This window comes from Haemaphysalis longicornis, unplaced genomic scaffold (assembly GCF_048455015.1).
Source record: "Haemaphysalis longicornis isolate Haplotype H1 unplaced genomic scaffold, Haemaphysalis longicornis Haplotype H1 scaffold_1, whole genome shotgun sequence".
Classification (NCBI taxonomy): Eukaryota; Metazoa; Arthropoda; class Arachnida; order Ixodida; family Ixodidae; genus Haemaphysalis; species Haemaphysalis longicornis.
This window is the reverse complement of record NW_027526203.1, coordinates 11,135,215-11,154,631: the sequence shown is the minus strand read 5'-3', so window position 1 is coordinate 11,154,631 and position 19,417 is coordinate 11,135,215. Positions and strand designations below refer to the sequence as shown.

Genomic DNA, 19,417 nt, shown 5'->3' with positions numbered 1-19,417 from the left:
TTGTTTTTATTTTCATTTATTTTATACTATGCTTTATTTATTTACACTCATCTTTTACTTGTCTTTTTCCTCATTTTCATTTGTGTTCACATTATTTATGGATGTATTTTTCTTTTATATCTTTTCATTGTTTTATGCACGTATTTTCATTTATTTTGATATATTTTTATTTATTTCTTTATTGGATGTCTTATTTTATTTTTTAAATTTAATTTTATTTTTTAATCTTTATTATTTATTACCTATAATTTAATTTTGTTGATTGATTTGTTTTTACTATTTAAGCTTTGCCTTTAAGGGTGGAACGCGAAAGGGTTAGCGCTCTCCCTTTGTACATTTTTTGCTAAGAACGCGTCGCAGTCGATGGGCGCGCTACATTTCTTTGTATTTCATTTCTTATGCGCGCCCGCTCGCTATCATTTTCGTTGAAGTTTTACGGCGCACAGCGTCACGGCGCACGCGCAAGGCGAACCCGCTGGCTCGTGCGTGCAGAAGGCGACACACCGCGATAATCATTTTCCGATAGCGCGTGCCTTACGACGCACATTTTGGCGTCGTGTGGCCTCGTAAAAAGGCATTTGGCGTGTTAAGTACTTTGTATACATTTGCGGTAAATGTGAAGTAAAGGGGGTGCCAGGGAAGGGGGCGTGGCATACATCTGGTAAGATCCTGTTTCTCGTCCGTCACCTTCCGTTAACTAAAATGCATGGGTTTATCCCATGCTATGCTGAACTCGCCTGTCTAGACCTAAACCTAAACGGTGAGGTTGAGGTGCTATCGAGAAAATTCATTTCATTTTGGGGTGACGTAGGAGCTGGCGAGGTCGTATTCCCCTCTGCGTAGCCTACACTCAATGTACGTAAAACAAACCCAATGCTCTCTGCGAAATCTATCCTTCTGTGCATGTGAAAAATTTAAAAGTTTTGTATCCCACGTTTGTTTTACTTTATGTGGGGGCTTAAACACCATCTTACGTGGGGCATTTTGGTGGATGGAGGCGCATTTATTAGTAAAACGACGCTGGACTTTACATATTTGCACTATTTTTTGTAGGGACTTGTATTGTTCCCCTTATACTGTCACGCAGCCAGGAACGACGCAAGGTTTTTGATGAAGTAACGTTTATTTGGAGCGAACGTTTGCTCCCTAATAAATAAAAAAAAGAAACACAAATGGCGACAGTGAACAAAGTGGCATGCACAGTCGAGCGTCGGCGAATTGAATGTCAAGGCGTATGTTCAGCCCGATTTTATCGATAGGTGCTCCTTTCCGCAAACGTCGGTTAAGACCGAGAACACTATAGATTAAACGAGAAGCTTCAAGTATAGCGACCACAAGCAACACATGTTTCCTATCAAAATAAGATTGCCGGTGTGGCGTACAAGAGGAGGAGGACGACACCCGCGCTTCACTTAACACAAAACAGATAGCTGGGCGCGGCCAGGAGCTAGCACCAAAACATAAGCACAAAAATCAGATCGGCGTTGTTCTCGGCAGTATAGTTTTGTGTAGTAAATTACCAAACCCGAATGTCAGGAGCCTAACGGCAGTCAGTACCAATAAATTGGCCGTAAGATGCCCACTCCATTTTAACTACGCAAGAGAAACACTAAGCTATTAGGCCATTTTTACTTTTATTTTCTGGCATAAAAGGAAGCGCTCACCTTTATGTTGAGCATATGACATTTTCAAGGCGCCTACAGCAAAGCTTGGAGAAGAGAACACAGTAGCTTCATACGGCGATCGTAATTATATAAATACACGGGCGTAGCCTACAGCAAGCGTGTATTCGTACGCTTTCCGAGAGAGGTGGCTGGTTTTTCTTTCTTGGGTAACTCAAACGTGAAACGTTTGGCCTCGTATCTGTCTGTTCACCGTTTCAACTGTTCTGTCTGTTCACCGTTTCAACTGTTCAACAAGCTCAGGGAGAGCTCCTTGCTTCAGTCACCATGAATATGTGCATTCGCTCCACAGGAAATCCCAAGGTTTGTTTTCCTGGGGCTTTCCTTATCCGCACCGTCGCCTTCACACGCAATGGGAACAGAATGTGGATTTGTTCGCCAAGTGCGTTACTTGAAAGGAACCAATTATTCGGGAGAGGCAGGTTAAGAAAATCTTCCTTCTCGCAAAGAAGCCAACCATGTTCGAGAACTCTGCCTGCACCTTTAAATGCCCAACGAAAGATGTCTATGTCAAACGGAATCGAACGAATTCCGTTTGATCTCTGTCTGAAGCGCAGTTTTTTTTGCACTTCATATAGAAACACATCGGCTGCGCTCTGCAATCTCCTGCGTTCAGGCATCCTTGGGTCTTCGAAGCTCTGCAGACACTGCTTGTTCAAGTTTTTTTTGGCTCGAGCGTGCAGGCCCATCTGGAGCACCCTTTCCATTCCAGGAGGTAGCCCTTCCTCTGCAATCAAATAGCGTGAAAAATCAATGAAAAACACATTCTTCCGCTGCATATGTTTCCATACCATAACAAGGGAGCTCATAAGAATATGCATGGCTAACATATCTCGATTGCTTACTCTTCTATATCTCAGAATTTGCAAAATATGTTTTACAGAAAGTTCGGTTATGAAAAGCCAGACCAAAAGCTGCGCTAGGGACGGGGTCTGAATACGAAGCACTGATGGGGGGCGCTGGAGAAGACATGCCCATGGAAGTTAATGCGTTACCTATACAGCTTATTTAAAGTGATATCTGCAAGGACTCTTGCGGAACCACACACGTATTTGGGTTTGTTTCGTTTACGTCAATGCGCACTTCTGGCGTCTCACAACCGAGGTTCGTCGGCTAATTTATTCGCGCATTGCGTCTTACATCATGTATTGACGCCGCGTGAAGCCCAAATTTAAATTTGTTTGGGTATTTCATAAGCCGGAAAGGAATTGTTACTGTATTACTCTATAATCTTTTGTTAGCATCGAATTAGAAATTTACCAGCCCCAAAGAAATAGATCCGAGTGGGCCCACTACGAAAGTAGTAAACTGGTCTCGGATTTTCATTTTAAAACTTTGCCCTTAATAATAATTTATTTATTATACGCAATTCTAATCCATAAACACGTATCAATATTTTATTTGTTTTTATGCAAGAAGTTTTAGAATCATTTACACACATTCCGGTTTTGCACCACCGGCCACATTTCTACACGTTGCAAATTGCTGCAGAGGGGCTTTGTTGCAAAATAACTACATCGGTTCGGTGCGTTTTGGTTTCATCTTTGTCACAGCTGCCCGTACGAACGTTTTACATATACCTGTCACTTGTGTACCACCCGCAGAAGCAGAAAAAGCCATGCATACGTTCCCGGGTACGGGTGGAGCCTATTCTGCTTACTGCTAACGTTTCACTTGCGCGGCTTAGGTATTCTACTACTTCGTACAAACATACCTAGTACACCGGCACTGTTTCTAAACCAACTTTGTGTCCTTAATGATAGTGTCTTTCACGCAACTCATTAAGTGGCGTCGGGCCACGAACAGAACTGGTTTTGTATTCCTGTAGAGCTTCCGAGATCTACTACGACCCGCGGTTGTTTCGTTTGGCCAGTCAATACCACCGGCTTTGTAGGCAACTATCTGCCCATGCTCGGTGATTCCGTGCACAAATTTTTTTTTTTTTTGCTTCTTTGGCTGTTTTAGCCCTTTCCGGCGCCCGGAACCGGGTTGCGCTACATTCGATCCTCACCGTTCGTCGTCCTTTGAAGTCTTCTATTCGTCAGCTATAATACGCGCGTGCGTGGCCTGCAGCCGTTGTTATATCGTCTTTTTCTCGGTCCGTTGCACTTAGTGCAGATCCACCCTGAGGGGAGAGCAAACCTGCTGTGGGCTTTACGGTGCGCTTAAATGAGGAGCTGTTTTGACGGGGAAGCCTTACATGGCTGTGTTTGCTAAAGCACGCCTCCGGAGCCATCGTGCCTCATAGCTCACGTGTAGCTGCGGCGTGTAAAGCCTTCAAATTTGAAATTTGAAATTTTGAATTTTTTCGCGCGCTGCCTCCTGCTGGCGGCAGCTACTATGTGCAGGTCGCAATCTACACAGCCGGTTGTGGTCTCTGTGCAGATATCGGGGGCGTGCATAGGTTCAATAGTGGCACCAGCACTAAGCAACATTTTATTTTGGGAAGTTGACCGAGCCGTAAAACAAGATTTGTATTTATATTTATTTGGATATTGAATAAGTATTTGGTGTTTATAGATCTAACGCATTTTATTCGGTTTTTAAGCTGTTTAAGGAGAGGGGCAAAGGTTTCTACCTTTACGTCTAAGTTCCAAGGGACAATGTGCTTCAATTCTCCTTGAACTTTCGCTACGATTCCCTAGCAATCATGTTTGCTGGTCGTATTCTCCCGGGTCCAGCCCCTTCTAAGTTTCCACTCGGCCCACTCCGAGATTGCCAAGAACGTGTTGGCCACGTCGTGCCTTTGCTCAGCGCTAAAGAAGTCCTGTTCGCATATCGTGCGCGAAAGTTTTTCGCGCCAAGTTGATAGATTGGAAGTATCTGGGTTCCCGCGTACGGCTCTTCGTGTGTGCTGCAGCGACTGTTCAAATCGCTGAAGCGAGGACAAATGATAAACTGAATACGGGGGCAATGCTATCAGATGGGCGAAGAAAAATCGCAGTTATTCTCTATCCGCGTTCTGCCTCGCGCCATTGGAAAACTATCGCTGGTCATTAAAACGTGAACGTTATCTTCCGCGCGGCCAGGAAGCGCAGAATCATGTGCGCGAGTATTGACAGAAGGGTCGCAGGAAGGAAGAGGAGCTACTGGTGGTGACAAGTTCTCTTTAAAGCACTCTACACTTTCACCGACTGCGAATGCGGGGTGGTATACTCCGTCGCTTTATCATGCGGTGGCACGTATTTAGACCAAACGGGACGGGACGGTGCCTAATTACCGCTTAAAGAGAGCACGCTAGCTATCCGAACTGGGGGCGCCGTCACACCTTTCACTCCATTGCCACCAGTGCGGCTGCGGCCCCGAGCTCAATCAAATGGTTATTGTGATGAAGCACAAGAGCCAGCCCACCCGGGAAATAAAAATGAAGACACATACGTCGGCCATCATTCAATTGCATTGACAGATGCGGAAGTGTCTTTCCTAGGCAGCTCGTGTTTGTAGGAGATTACTTCGGATTAAATTTGGTGGCTTTATTGCGGTGTTTTCAATTGTGGCGGTATGGCTAATAACTGCCCCCCTTTTTATGTCTAAGTAATCCGTGTTTTCCTAATAAACTTTCAGTTTTAAGATAGTGCCTGTGTCGTCCCTACTCTTCTCGTCTTGTGTTTATATTTTGCTGGCCATCATGACCACATTCCATCTAGCCCCATCTGCTAACTTATTACGTTTTATGTTTTGTTTTTACGATCGAGTAGCAATAAAATCCCAGTTTTTGGTTTTGTGTAACAGCATCCCAAGGGGGTAGACTTGCCTCTCCATTACAAAGATCCCACGTGCTGCAACCCTCTATAGTTCCCTTACTAAGACTGTGGTAAGTGATCCCCAACAAAAAAAAAAAAGTTAAGAATTTATAGCCCTTCCCCTGTCGAGAAAATGGTAGTACGCGAAGCTTCTAATGGGTGCACCTGTTTCGGCAACCGTCAGCGAACGCATTGTCGACGTTGCTCCTCGAAAGGGGCCTGTTCCTCCACCGAGCGGACGATGCGCGGTCTTCCCATCCGCTTGACGAGCCTGAACTGACGACAGGGAGAACCGGCGGTGCACGCGAGCCCCATCTGCGCTTCTAGAATGTTCCTCATAAGTCACCGGCGCAGCTGGAAGAGACTTCGGCTTTTCTTTTTTCGTGTGCACCAACCATGAGCCATGACACAAGCGAGCCAATAGTAGGTAAAAAGCGAAGTGGTGGTTTTGTTTATTACCGCGCTGATCAAGTAAGAGCTTGAGGAATGAGCGAATGTGCGTCATCAGTATGGTTTTCCATTAACAGGTGTGGCGTGTCGCTGTAATTACAACATCAGAGAACCGATAAACAGGGCCTTCTACTGCTGTGGCCAGAGTATGCTTAAAACACGTGCGACGTATCAGCAGACGATAGCATGGCTAGTGTGATGGTCGTGAAAATTATTACGCAAAGTACCGTTCGCGAGTTAACGTTAAAACAGGAGCTCAATTGTAGTAAAAATCGATGAAAGGAAATGGACAAAAAATGTAGTGTGATGTTCTTCACTTCAACGTACGCCTTTCACTGATTTGACTCAACGTAAGTGGATAGCCGTGTGGTATTAAGGGTAATTTAAACGAAAAATACGTATTTAGTTCGCTTGCCTTAATTTCCGTATTGAGTTTTAGAGTATACGTATCAAGGGAATCTATATTTTTGTGCCTAATACCACAAAGCTTGGCGGTAGTTTTTGTAAGCTAAGCTCCATATTACTGAGTGTTTAGTCAATTTTACGTGCATACGTCGCAGATAGCTTTGCTAAAATAAAAAAACGGGATGAATTTATAAAAAATTCAGCAAATCGATAACCGGGCCATCGGATACTAATGTCATGCGAAAGAGAACAGAGCTGTAGCTGGTTTTGTTCCACGCAGAACAAAACTCAAAATGTAAAAAAAGATGTGCGCTGTCCCAACAAATGGCGCGCGAGCCGTGCGAAGGCGGGAATGTCGAGTTCTATTGATCAGATGTTCATTGAAATTTTCATGAGAGGCCAGAGGGGATGAGAAGAGCGTGAGGGGCGGGAACGTTGAGCGTAAAAGGAGCTACTCGGAAGAGACGGCAGCAGCGTCTTTCAAAGTCATTTGCAATGAAGCAAGTAGATACGCGGCTGTTGATAACGCTTCGCCGGGACAGAGTAGAGCTGGTGGAGTGTAGTTTGTTCACTTTCTACACGTAGGCCCGCATTTTAACGGTCAGATGTCCTATCGCCCTGTGATAGCCACGCTCTCCAAATAAGCCGATTTAGGTGTACCAATTACGCCAGAAAACACAAGTGGATAGCTTCGTTATCGCGCTAAAGACGCGTGGATCATAAGCGTGCTTACACCCTACCGAGGGCGCCTTGCAGTTTTTGGCCACCCGAAAAGGGCCGAGTGTGATCACGTAAGCTCGTTACACCGCGATCGTTGGTAACACTGCCTATCCTTACCGTCTTGCAGATAACTCTTTCAACCTCGTGAAGCATACCGATTGTCCGTTGAACGCGGCGACTTGAGCGCGAATACGCTCATGAGTATAGCCGAGTTTAGTTCCGTGAAGTGAAATAGTATCCTCGGGTCCTCGCCCTGGACGTGTGCCTGCTTGGTTCCTCAATCTGCAACGAAAAAGAAACGTGCTTTGTTTTCAACCAAGACCGTGGTTGCACTTATTTGCAAGAAATGCACCACACAAAGTTTCCGGTACACCGCTGTTGGTGAAGGCTTGTCAGGAAATTCCAATGTGGTCAGGAAGGCGATATTTGTGCAGGTAAGTTGAAAATCAACAGAAAGATCTGCTCGGCAGAATGCTCGGCTTCAGGCACTAAATAATTTAACTGTTAGAAGACTGGTCGTATGTGCTGGACATGAATAATTTCATTGAAGGTTTTTCTCAGTAAACGAAGCACCAAACGAGGACAAAATTAGCCCCAAAGTATCTCAATTAATGTACCTGTATAAGAACTATTCCAAAGTGGTCGTATCTAGTGCACGTATTTGCTGATTAGATGAATTTGGCACATCCTAGTGTGGCACCAACCCTACATCCAGGCTTCAAAGTAAAAAAAAAATGTCGGTAATAAATTTTTTTAATAATTCACGTGTGACATACTGAGGAGACTTGGCTTTGTATAAATACTTTGTTCTTTGGCAGTGCATTTTTGCGCGTAAAAATACCTTCAATTTTTTCTTTGAGCGTCAGCCATATTCCCGGTTTTAAGCCTTCTGTGTATAGTTTAAGCAGCCATCGTAACTAAAACGACTGCTATTGTCTTCATGAATCGGTCCGAGCAGAAATTGTAAAAGATGCTTAGTGAACTTTATTTCTCATGTTCGATGCAGGGTTAAGAACAAACACATGAACATGGAAAGTAATGTCAAAATATCATGCAAATAAATGCACGTTCAAGTTAGGCAGCGGAATTCTTGAAGACGTGAGTGAATATAACTACCTTGGGCAAGTTGTCAGTGCCGATCCTAGCAATGAGAAGAAAAGTAAGCTCAGAATTTACATAGGCTGGGCTGCATTTGGGAAGTATTCAGAAATCATGGGCAGTAAGCTTCCCCTGTGGCTATAAAGAAGAACCAATGTATGCTTACGGTAATGACATATGGTGCAGAAACTTCGGGTCTCACTAGGTACCTTGAAAGAAAACTTAGGTCTGCCCAACGAGCCATGCAACGAAGAATTATGGGGTTAACACTTATTCATAAAAAGACCGCGTTATGGATTAGGCAACACATTCGGGTGGAAGTCATTCTAGTTAAATTAAGCTTAAAAAGAGGGATTTGGAAGGCCATGTGATGCGAATGACACACAACCGACGGACCACAAGGTTAACGGAGTGAATTCCGAGAGATGGCAAAATAATTAGAAGAACAGCCAAGACCCGATGGAGGAATGAAACACTGATATCTGGGGGCAAAAAATGGACTTGAAAACCCCGGGATCGGAGTGGTCGAAAATCTCTGGGAAAGGCCTTTGCCCTGAAGTGGACACGAATAAGCTGTGAATGATGATGATTATGAACGCAATTTGCACACTAATATTAAGACGTCGCCTCAGCTGTCTTAACTATTTTTTTGTTGTATAGCGTTTATTCCGACCACTTGGTACGATTGGAATTTTGATTTAGGCGTCCATCCCCATCGTCCTACTGTTGCGATTACGGAGCTAGGATCAGAATCTGTCCCCTTTCAGAGTTTCATGGTTGTTTTCTTACCGAGATGTCGTGTTTAATCAATTTACAGCCTTTATTTGGTTGAACTTTCAACTAAACCCACCGTGGTGGATCAAGGATTAAGGCGTTTTGCTGCTGAGCCCAAGGACGCGGGCTCGATTCCAGCCGCGGCAGTCGTTTTTCTGATGGAGACAAAAAGCGATAGCGTCTATGTGCCAACATTTGGGGAACGTTAAAGACCCCTGATGAGCAAACTTAATCTGACGCCTCCCACTACAGCGCACCTCACAGGCGAGATGTATAACCGGCACGTAACCCCTCCCCCCTATTTTATTTGAAGTTCTAAGTAACTTGATTGCTGGTAAACCACCTAACACTGCAATCAGCGGCACTATGGTCGCTGCATTGTGCGCAATTGGCTGCCAACAGGAAACCAGCCTGAAGAAAATTCAGTGCGCCACCACAATGTCAAGATGAAAGACAAGCGAAGCTGTGTGTGTTTATAACTATATTGAGTTATATATGGTGATTTCCCATATTATTTGACTAAATACATACACATAATGCCCTTGTTGTCATCTTTTCTCTCTTTATTTGTCACCATGATAACCATTGCTTTGTGGTCACTATGATATACTGCAATTTGTTGTACTTGGACACCAGCCTCATTCTTTCCGAATGTTAGATTAGATCGATACGAGAGCGGTGACCCGATTTACGCACATTCACTTCAGTGTAACACTTCAAACCATTCCTATTTCTTAAGCGTTGTCCCCACAGCGCGTACGTTCCGTAGCGCTGATACATACCCTTGATGATACTTTTTACTGATAATGTTAGCCGGCCGTTGCTCACGGATGTTTTTTTTTTCTCCAGCTAGCCCAAGAAAGCATGGCTGTAAAACGTTTCTGGAATCAACACTTACCCAGTTAAAGAAAGCAATAAAACTTTGCCTGCGTCAGTTCTCCCTTGTGCCCGCGGCTCAGTCAACAGGCGCACTGGTGCCACCTTGCAACACAAAATTGGGTAAAATATGGGCAGTCTGCTTTACCCACAATCCTTTATGGTAAGCTACCACAGTACTTTGCGGAGAATAAAGAATTAAACCTTTGCTTTGATTGATTTCCTGATAACTGATTACTTGAGTACTGCTCTGATTGATTACTTGATACATTACTGAATATCGCTAATGGCAGAATCGGCTGACACTGACAAAGGGGGCTGAGGACCTGTGTCAGGCATCTGTGCCTTTATTCCCAGCCCCCCCCCCCCTCGCTTTAGACGAGAAATAAACGTTTTCATTCATTCACAAATGCATCGAAATGACAAGTCATGACAAGCCTTTTCTCGTTACGCCTGTTTAGGCGTAACCAGAAAAGGCTTGTCATGACTTAACCCGTTTTTTTTTCGTCTTCTGTGTTTCGAAGTGTATATGATAACGGGAGAAATTCTTCATCACCATCGTACTCAAGAGAACTTTTTCAAGAGAAGTTTTTTCAATAGTATATCCAGCGGTTATTTTAGTTGTAGATAAAACGCTCACAAACGAGAGGGAAAACTTCGAAAGATTTATCCCGCGCTAACGTTTAAAGCTTTTGGTAGAAATCTGAATGAAAACTTTGTTGATACCCGAGTAAGGTATAGACTACTAAACAAACTGCTGCTAATTCCTTTAGTCTGTAATAAGGCTAGCTCTTTTCCGTACCCTTGTAGACGGCTTACAATTTTAGGGACAAAAAAGTCGGACCTAGAGGCAATGTTGGCCGTTTAGAGTGTACAGCTGTAGTATGGTAGCCCTTAGGTTCGGAACGTCCAATTTTCTACTTGATACAAATGATTGCGTGGACGAATTCTGAACTTCATTCTAGACTCTACCTATCCCCGATGTTTCCACTCCCTTTGTCCTGCGCCCATAAAATTGGTGCAATGGTTAGCACTACATTGATGCGATACGGACGCTTCTCCTACAACGGGTGGCCAAAACCATGTAGAATAATGACAATTAGACAGTTATATTGGCGAGCTTGTATCTAGCTGAAAGATACAAATGTACCAAAAAGAGGCGTACCGAAACAGGGAAACTATGCAGGACTGACAGCTGATTGTGTGCAGCGTTGTTTTCATTGTTTGTCATTTTGAATGTTAAATTCGTTGCGTGACGTCATCGAAAAACGTCGTTGGAAATGGGTAAATAGTTAAATTGAAATAAGGCAGCTGTGAGGATCGAATGCTGAAGACTGTGAAGCCTATTGACCAACCTTCAGTGAGAAGAGGTCTAAAAGTATGTACATTAAGGCGATGTTTGGTCTGACTGTAATTTGACTTGCAGCATAACGGTGATACCGTAAAACTTCCCGCTGCGACGCACAGTGACGTCAAAATAATGAGCTGTAGGTAAACAACAATTGCACTTCCAGCTTTGTTAGTGCGCGTTCAAGCGGGATATTTCCTTTTCAAAGGCCGTTCCCATTACTTTTGAGGGGTGTAATAGGTTTTGTAATCGCACCCTCGTCTAGCAGAAAAACCCAGTTCGTAAGCCGATGTTTATTAGTAGGACCAGCGTTCTTTTATTGCAGACGCAATTTTCCTTTCAGCCCGAGAAGAAACTGAACAGAGGGCAATTTTTGACTGCAGCCTATTCCATTTTACATTTCGTTGAAATTATATATTTTTATGCACTCATTGCTCACGGTTGGTGACGGGGTATTTGTATCCATATCCATATGTGCTGACCTATGCGGCTGAAGATTACAAGACGTAGAATTCATAATGACGCCTCGCGAAGGCATTCAGCGGGGAAAGCCATAATATGATTCACATGAAAAGGAGATATGAATATTGTACGTTTAAAATTATGTCCTAAAGTTTTCGCAACTCTGACAAACTCTTGGAAACAAGAACGAATGCCTTCTACTAAAACTTTTAAGTCGACTTGGTGGTGATACGACCCATCATGCGCTGAACATGTCACCACTTTTTGGTTCTCGCACTGCAACTGAATTCGGGCAGTGGTGTTAGAACAAGAAATTTGAAGATGGTGACTTTCTTCATGCCATCTCCTATTACGGCGAAATCGGGAGTGAGCGAGTTCAAAACTATTGAGACGAGAGGCCAGAAAGCCCTGGGGGGAAGTAAGGATGGCGGAAGCGGAAGGGCACAATTCTCACAATGGGGAATGTTATAGACTGGGGATCGTATTTACACAGCGCACACAGTTTGGCCAGTCAGTGTCACTAAATATTCACAGGTCACGCTGCAGACATTGAGGGTGGATATCGTATGGTGAGGCCGGGAAAGTCGGTGAGACCGCTACACCAATTTGTAGAGACCATTTTCGAATGCATACTCTGCTATTAATTATAAAGTTGCTGGATACTCATGGAAGCAACTGACTTGTTCCGATTCAGCGGCGGGTGCGGGACGTAGATGGACGTAGATGCGGGACCAGATGGTGGTTATGATCGAATGCATGACAAAGCCAAATAAAGTGGAATAGATTTGCTTTGCTGTCATGACTACAGAACAGGCATCGGCGTTTTTCGGAGCCTGCTGGGGCTGTCAACTTGTATATAACGTGAGGGGTACAGGCCGCATTCGCATACACTTTCATCTTCTAAGCGCTGTCTGCTTTGCTTTTTGAGGTCGCACAGCTGGAGTTGGCAGCCTGCTTGGAGAAGGGGTACGGGCGTGCCTGATACCGCTGGAGGTGATTTTAGTGGCTCCGTGGCAGCGTCGTGTGCCATACGGTTTCCTTGTGCGTCTGTGGTACAGTCATGTCTCGTTAATATGGACCCCGTTAATATGTACACCCCGCAATATGGATGAAATTTCTGGCGACAGATCTCTCGCCATGCAATTCTGTCCCGTTAATGTAGAAACCCGCAGTCCGGACTATGGACGGCTATTTTGGGGACGAAACGGGTAAATACAGGCACTTTTGTTTCGTTATTATGGACACGGCGTCACAAAGCAAAAAATAGAAAAGGTGACAGGTGACCCCCGAGGCCCAGCGTGTACAGGAATTTCCTTTTTTTTTTGCCGAAGCATAGAAAGCCGACGCATGCATTTATCTCGGGATGCTCTTAATTCCAGTACCATCGAATTAGATCAAGAACATTTGTGATTAGCAAAAAACACACTAGGGTAGGGCCGGCAGGGTGACACCTTTTTCCTATCAAACCAGATTGCCCGGTGCGACATACGCCGGAAAGAGCAAGTCCTGAAGCTCACAACAACGTACCACCATAATAGTTCGTGCCAATATTAGCTGCGCATAAAAGGCAAGGCTTCTCTGGTCATTTTGGTAGGGGCAATGACTGGTGTTAAGCGTAAACGGACCGAGCTTTCCCTTGTGCTTACTTGTTTCCTTAAACGATTCTTCCTGAAAGAAGCTTTCCTTAAACTAATATTCCCTTAGTTTGGATTTTTTACTTTGATTTATAATTATGGACGACTCACATTATGGACGGTTTTTCTGGGGAACAGAGGCGTCCATATTAACGAGACATGACTGTATGTCCACGAGTCCAAGTAATTTAAATTTGAAAGCCGTCCATTTGTAGGTCTCGCATCAAGATAAGGATGTTGGTTGCCGTAGTGTTCGGTGAAAACGAACGCTTCAGCTCTCGGACCGCAACGTCCGAAGAACCCATGAAAGTGAAGAACTGGAGTTGGGAACAGCAGATGGCCCTAAAATTTCATGCGCACTCAAATAAAACGCAAAAAAAACCGTGCCGGTAACGGGAATCGAACCCGGGGACGCGCGGTTAAAGCCAGGTGACTTAACCGCTGCTCTGCACCTACTTCTTTTTTTCGCTTACTGTATGCGAGAACCCCATGAAGGAAGAAAAAAATCGCGCCAATCCACCCCGTGCATGTGGTTGGAAAGCAAAGAAGTAAACGGCACACATTACGATTACCAATGCGAGGTCAATTAAATTCACTCACATCGCTCTATAAATAGCAAAACCAGAGAGAAGTGAAATGCACTTAACCACACCATTTATTACTTCAAAAAGATATTCTTGCTACAGTTAAATCAATGCAGGAAGCATGAACGGTGTTTAGTTGAGTTGTATTGGGGTAGTACAAGAGTGGAGCGTTTTTTTATAAAATTAAAGTAGGCTCCAACCCGGTGTTAGACGATCTGTCTTCTCCGTCTGCGCCGCGGACGGATGCGACTGGATTTGCGGCAGAGAAGGAGGAGGAGGAAGAAATACTTCTGTTCAGATTTCTGAACGGCCCAGAGTGCAGCCCTGAGGAGTAATTCCTTCTTGTGTGGGGCCCATATGCAGTCCGCGCGGCCTGTGTTCTGTCCACCCGCTCAAGCGGGGTAGGTAGAGAGGGCCTGGACAGCAGCATCTCCCATTGCTCTTGTTGGGTAGTTCACGGAAAGAGAGATGGGTAATCAGGGCTAAAGTTGCACACCCCGATTACGAGGCGAAGTGCTCCTACTTCTGAGCAAAATTTGCATTCAGCGTCGTAGCGATTCGGATACATTAAGTGAAGACGCGCAGGCTGTGGGAAGGAGCCCGGTTTGTGTGAGCCGTACAGTAGTTTGTTGTTCTCTGGAAAGGTCAGGGAAAGGCGAAGGTACGGTCTGTCTCAAAAGGCGATAATGGTGGGTTATCTCCCTGAACGTGACAAGCTCCCTCGTGCAGCTCCATAGCACGAGAGGTAAAAGCGCAGGCTTGTTGGGTAGGCGTATTTGTTGCCCTCCATTGAAGCGTGAGGGGGTGTCCAGATGAGCTGAATGGAACCATTTGGGGAATGGTTTTTTAGCTCCCGCAGTGCAAGTCAGGACACCCAACCCTACTGGTAATTCCAGTAGGCTTGCTGGGAATCGATGACTACCGTCCGAACCCCTGGTTGAGCGAGAGCCAAGGCGATTGCTGCCTCTTCTGCTGCCGCCATTTCTTGGGTCCTAAGCGAGGTACACGCAAGGAGGTTGGTCCTGGAGGTAGCCACGATTATGGCGTATTACTGCCCTCGATGTTTGGAGGCGTCTGTGTAGGTAACTGCATGACCCCCACCGAGGGCGGTGTTTAGCGCTTGAGCCCGTGCTTTTCGGTGACCCTCGTCATGTGAGGGGTTCATATTCATAGCAAAGGGAGCATCTCTAGTTTTAGTGTCCAAGAGTCTGGGAATACGTCAATCGGAGTGACATTCTGGGCTGCCCAGCCAATCTGGTGAAGCATGCGGTTACCCATCGCAGTTCTGAGTCAGACCTTCTGGTTAGAAAGATGGCCTTCTATCAGCTCTTCCACCGTGTTGTGGAGCCCCGTGCTAAGCAGCCTCTGTGTGTACGCACTCATGAGAAAACCAATGACCTGCTCGACCCCTTTTCTAATCATTATATAAAGCATCTCTATGTCTTCCTTGTCGAGAAGAAGACAGGGGGTTCACGTAAGTAACTCTCGAGAGGACACTTTAGGACTCGCTTCTTGGTTGCAACTCGCCTGATCATGTGTATGATTTGATTAATGCTGTTTTTGAGGCGCTGCAAGGAGACGTCACTCTTGGTTTTAGCCTCGAGATGTAGGCCCAGGATCTTGATGCTGAGGCTTGGAGTGATGGCCTGGCCATCAACGAGTATTTGATTGTATGCCTTGGTTTGGCATGAGGGCGGACGAGAAGGAGCTGTGATTGTTTACGTGAACACTGGAGGCCACAGGCTTTAGCACATTGGCGTACTAGAAGTGCGATATCATGCATTGGTGTGAGCTTCCTTTAATATTTGGAACTCTTAGCACGTGAGCAAGATGCGCACAGGGCCGTTGGACGGGAGTGAGCGGTCACGTGACGCTTTCACGTGGCATTCAGCGAGAACGCAGGGGGTAAACCCGTAGATGTGCTTGGTGGGTACACCACCTGTCGTCGCCGTCTTCGCGTGGGCTCGCAGCTAAATCGGTAAGGCAACGGGCTCTCGCTTTGTTAGTCTAGTAGTTCCAGGTTCGATTCCCGGCGGTGCCAGTAAATTCTTTATTTGTTCGCTGGAGTTTTCTGGTGACACCAACGGTCGCGAAAGAATTCTTAGGGGGTAGAGGTAAAAACCTTTGCTTTAAAAAGTTAGGAGACGGCATGACGTCATGCAGCCAGCCTTCGGAAGCCCACCTCCGTTGACTCCGCTTCCTCGGCTGCTCTCCCTCACCTGAGCCGCCGAAATCGGCCCAGCATGTGAACCGCAACTCGCGCAGAAAGCAATCCCTATTGCAGAAATATTTGTTTCGAGCGTTTTGAGCGGACTAACTGGGAGTGCGCGCGCGGCGGCGAAGAAATCCTACCGCGCGCAGACCCCTGGCAAAGCTACGCGGTACAGGAACGTCTGGGCCGACTTTGATTTTACTTTTTATGGTTAGGCTTCACGCTTCCCCAGTGGCGCCGCCTCCCAACGTACAAACAACGACAGTACACCCCACGTGACATGCTTTCGAGGTGCACTTGAATCTGCTTACGTCCTCTGAAAGGGAAATCCTTATGGCTTTGCCTGCCGATACTCTACTGCTACATCACGCGCTTGTCATGCTGGTTCCATGAAGCTTCCATAACAGATTAGGAGCTTTCCAGTACGGAGTTCAAATGGTGATTGGGTTTGTCACATACCCACCCAAGGGGAGTGGCCAATGACTGACAGGTGCCCTTATAAGCTCACGGCTGATTCACTCCGATTAGGCTGCGACGTCAACATACCCGCCAACAATTCCCAAATATGAACTTCGAGGGATTGGCCAGCGAAGATGACAACTACCGTCACAGGATCACGAGTGATTTATCAGGCAAAGAAAGGAAGTGCACAGGGGATATTATTGAGCTCTGTAGGGAGCTCACCTACACTGCTATTCCTAGGTGGTTCGGGTGAAAAGGAAAGGAAGTGCACTGGGTATATTATTGAGCCCAACTGGGGGCTCACCTGCATACAACCCAGTGCGGTGGGGAGAGGGAGGAGGGGGGATGTAAAGATTAGAGAGGAGAAAGGGGGTGATAAAAGAAAGAGAGCTCACGTACATACAACCCACTTCGGGGGAGGGGGAGTAGAGGGGAATTAAAGATACAGAGGAGAGGGTAAGAAATAGAGAGACAAAAAGAAAGGCTAATTCATGGGAAAGCGTCCGAGATGGCCCGGTGCTGGCAGTTTCCGTTGCGATAACGCTTTCGAGTTAAAATGACCTAAGCAAAAAGCAAACCTGTGTGAAACTTTTATTGACATAGAATATCGACATTCGACAATATCGACAATATCGACATTCTAAAACAGACTTCCCACAGGAAACGTTAACCAGGAAGGCCACCTGTGCGTTTATCTCGTACTAGCAAAACCAACTGCAACATCATGAAAACTTCATACGCCGATGGTATTCACGAGCGAATACATTCAGCGGGCCGAGGGAACAAAGGAACGATGGAAAAAGAGGAAAGGCAGGGAAGATACAGTGTAACTGGTTGGCAACCTTACGCGTAGTAAGGGTGGCAAGGTTGGAAAGGAAAGGTAGACAGGCAAAAGAATGAAGAGGGAAGATAATAAATGCGAAAATTATTCAAAAGAGAGGTTAATGCACTCAAACTGAAAGAAGAACCGCACCATAAAACAAATAGCGACCCGGGGAAGGAGGTATGTATACTCGTTCGTGTAGGCCAGTTCTCACGAGAAAGTAAAGAAGCGCATTTCTTGACTTCAAGAAATCGACGAGGCAAAGATCGTAAAAGAGTGTGTTCAGTGAACAAACAGTTGACAATTCAGCGATAGTCCGACGATTGTTCGGCTGGCCGGACACGGCCAGTCTGCGAAGAGCGGCCGAATGCGCACAGCTCAGTTGTACAACAGGTGCACTGTCGTCCACAGCACAGACGCTGAAAACGGCGCTGTCGGCCAAGCTCACAGGACATCTCCTTTGCGGCTTTATACCTACCCATCGGACATCACAGAGCTCCATTTCCGCGTATACTCGGGGAGGAATAACGGCTTCCAGCGCTTATTTCAGTCTTTGTTACCCGTTTCAAGTATTGTCCTTTGATGCATCTGCGCCTTCATCAACCTCGTCTTGAGCGCAGGACGCCAGGAAGCTCCCTGTGCAAGGCGGCGACATTTGGCTTCCCCGCTGTTTTGTTTAGCGCTTTTGCCGGTGCCTCTACGTGCCCGGCACATCTCGCGTACTTTCAATGGCGATCAGCCGGCACATCCCCAGTTTTCGCGTGCAGATGACCGTGAGAATGCGAGGTTGGATGCCTGCCACTTTTCGCAGACGCCCAAAAAAAGGAAAAAGAAGAGTAGCCATCTTTTCCTGCCGAGCTGAATGGCCAGCGAAGCTGCTGGGATTACCGCCATTCAGGAACCATTCAATACGTACAAGATAAACAAAATGAAACAGCAAGTAAGAGTCTGCAACTACCGCTCTGAGATAAGCTGCAAACGACCTTGAATGTTACCCAAAACGGCAGATGACGGGCGTAGCGACCGTACTCCTCCTGAGGTGCCAAGCTGCTACGTTGAAAACCGCTGGTGTACACGTGATCGCCTGCTGATTGTGCACATGTTCATGGCGTAGTCTTGAAGCCTTCGTCATCTAGATACCACATGGTCTTCTCCCGGCAGGCCAATGGTGAGGGGTCCTTTCTTACAATGATCGTCGCGTGAGCGGTCTTGCTTGTTTTATTTGTTTTCATTTCTCTTGTGGCATCTTCAGTACACCCGACATAATCCCACTTCAAGAAACGAACACCCCGACTCCACGGCTTCCATAACACACCGAATTCACCCAGGACCCCGAACATCGGACAGCTATCTTCGTTCGCAACGCGCACACCGCTCAACCACACCAGCTGAGCCAAGAAATACCCAACAAATTTGTGGGATTCATCTGAACAACCATCCTGCCCAAGTGCACTTGAAGGCCACCGTAGGGAGGGTTGTATATGTTGATGCTTTATCTACGAGGCCACACTGAAGACTAAAAACGAACCCTTTCTCCTGGTCGGTGACTTCAATGCTCCGCAATATGCATGGGGGTACGTCCTCGCATCAAAAAAGGAAAAGCTTTATTGCGCACCACGCAAAACCACCACCTCGCGCTTCAGAACGGTCTCACCGCTACGACATGACCTGGAAACAACGTAAATCGAGGCACTATCCCCGACCTCACGTTCACGAGAAATTGCCGAAATGGGCGGTGGTTATGCCTTCCAGGAACATTGGGAAGCGAACAGAACATTATATCTCTACAGCTATTCACGAAGAACAAAACCGCAAAAAGAAGAGTAGCCAAACGAAGAAACCGGTCCGCCTTCCGTGAAGATATCACCCTGCTACCGCCCATACAAACAGGCCTAACTGAATGGACACAAGCACTGGAAGAGCGGCTGCAAAAACACATACGAGAAATCGTCCTTACCCAGGACACACCATCTGCAGACACACATCTTCTGAATATATGGAAAGAGCGAAGAAGCTTGACAAAGAGATGGAAACACCAAAAACAATAGAACGCTTAAAAAGCGTATAACTCTCCTCACTCAGCTAGCACAAGATTATGCCACCATTTTATAAAAGCAACTGGCACTCTTTCTGTGAAACTGAAA

At 46.0% G+C, this 19,417-nt stretch overlaps 1 long non-coding RNA gene across 2 annotated transcripts in view; it reads right to left on the bottom strand.

The window, feature by feature from the left end:
* Nucleotides 1-1,153: 1,153 nt before the first annotated feature.
* The window catches only part of LOC144163200 (uncharacterized), a 28,798-nt gene continuing 10,534 nt past the window's right edge, over nucleotides 1,154-19,417 (bottom strand). The window contains exons 3-4 of one of the 2 annotated variants that reach the window (XR_013320864.1): nucleotides 7,118-7,282; nucleotides 1,154-2,409 (exon numbers count right to left, since the gene is read on the bottom strand). This is a non-coding gene — a long non-coding RNA (uncharacterized LOC144163200). The remainder of the gene's footprint in view (nucleotides 2,410-7,117; nucleotides 7,283-19,417) is intronic. The other variant, XR_013320863.1, reaches the window with a different exon arrangement.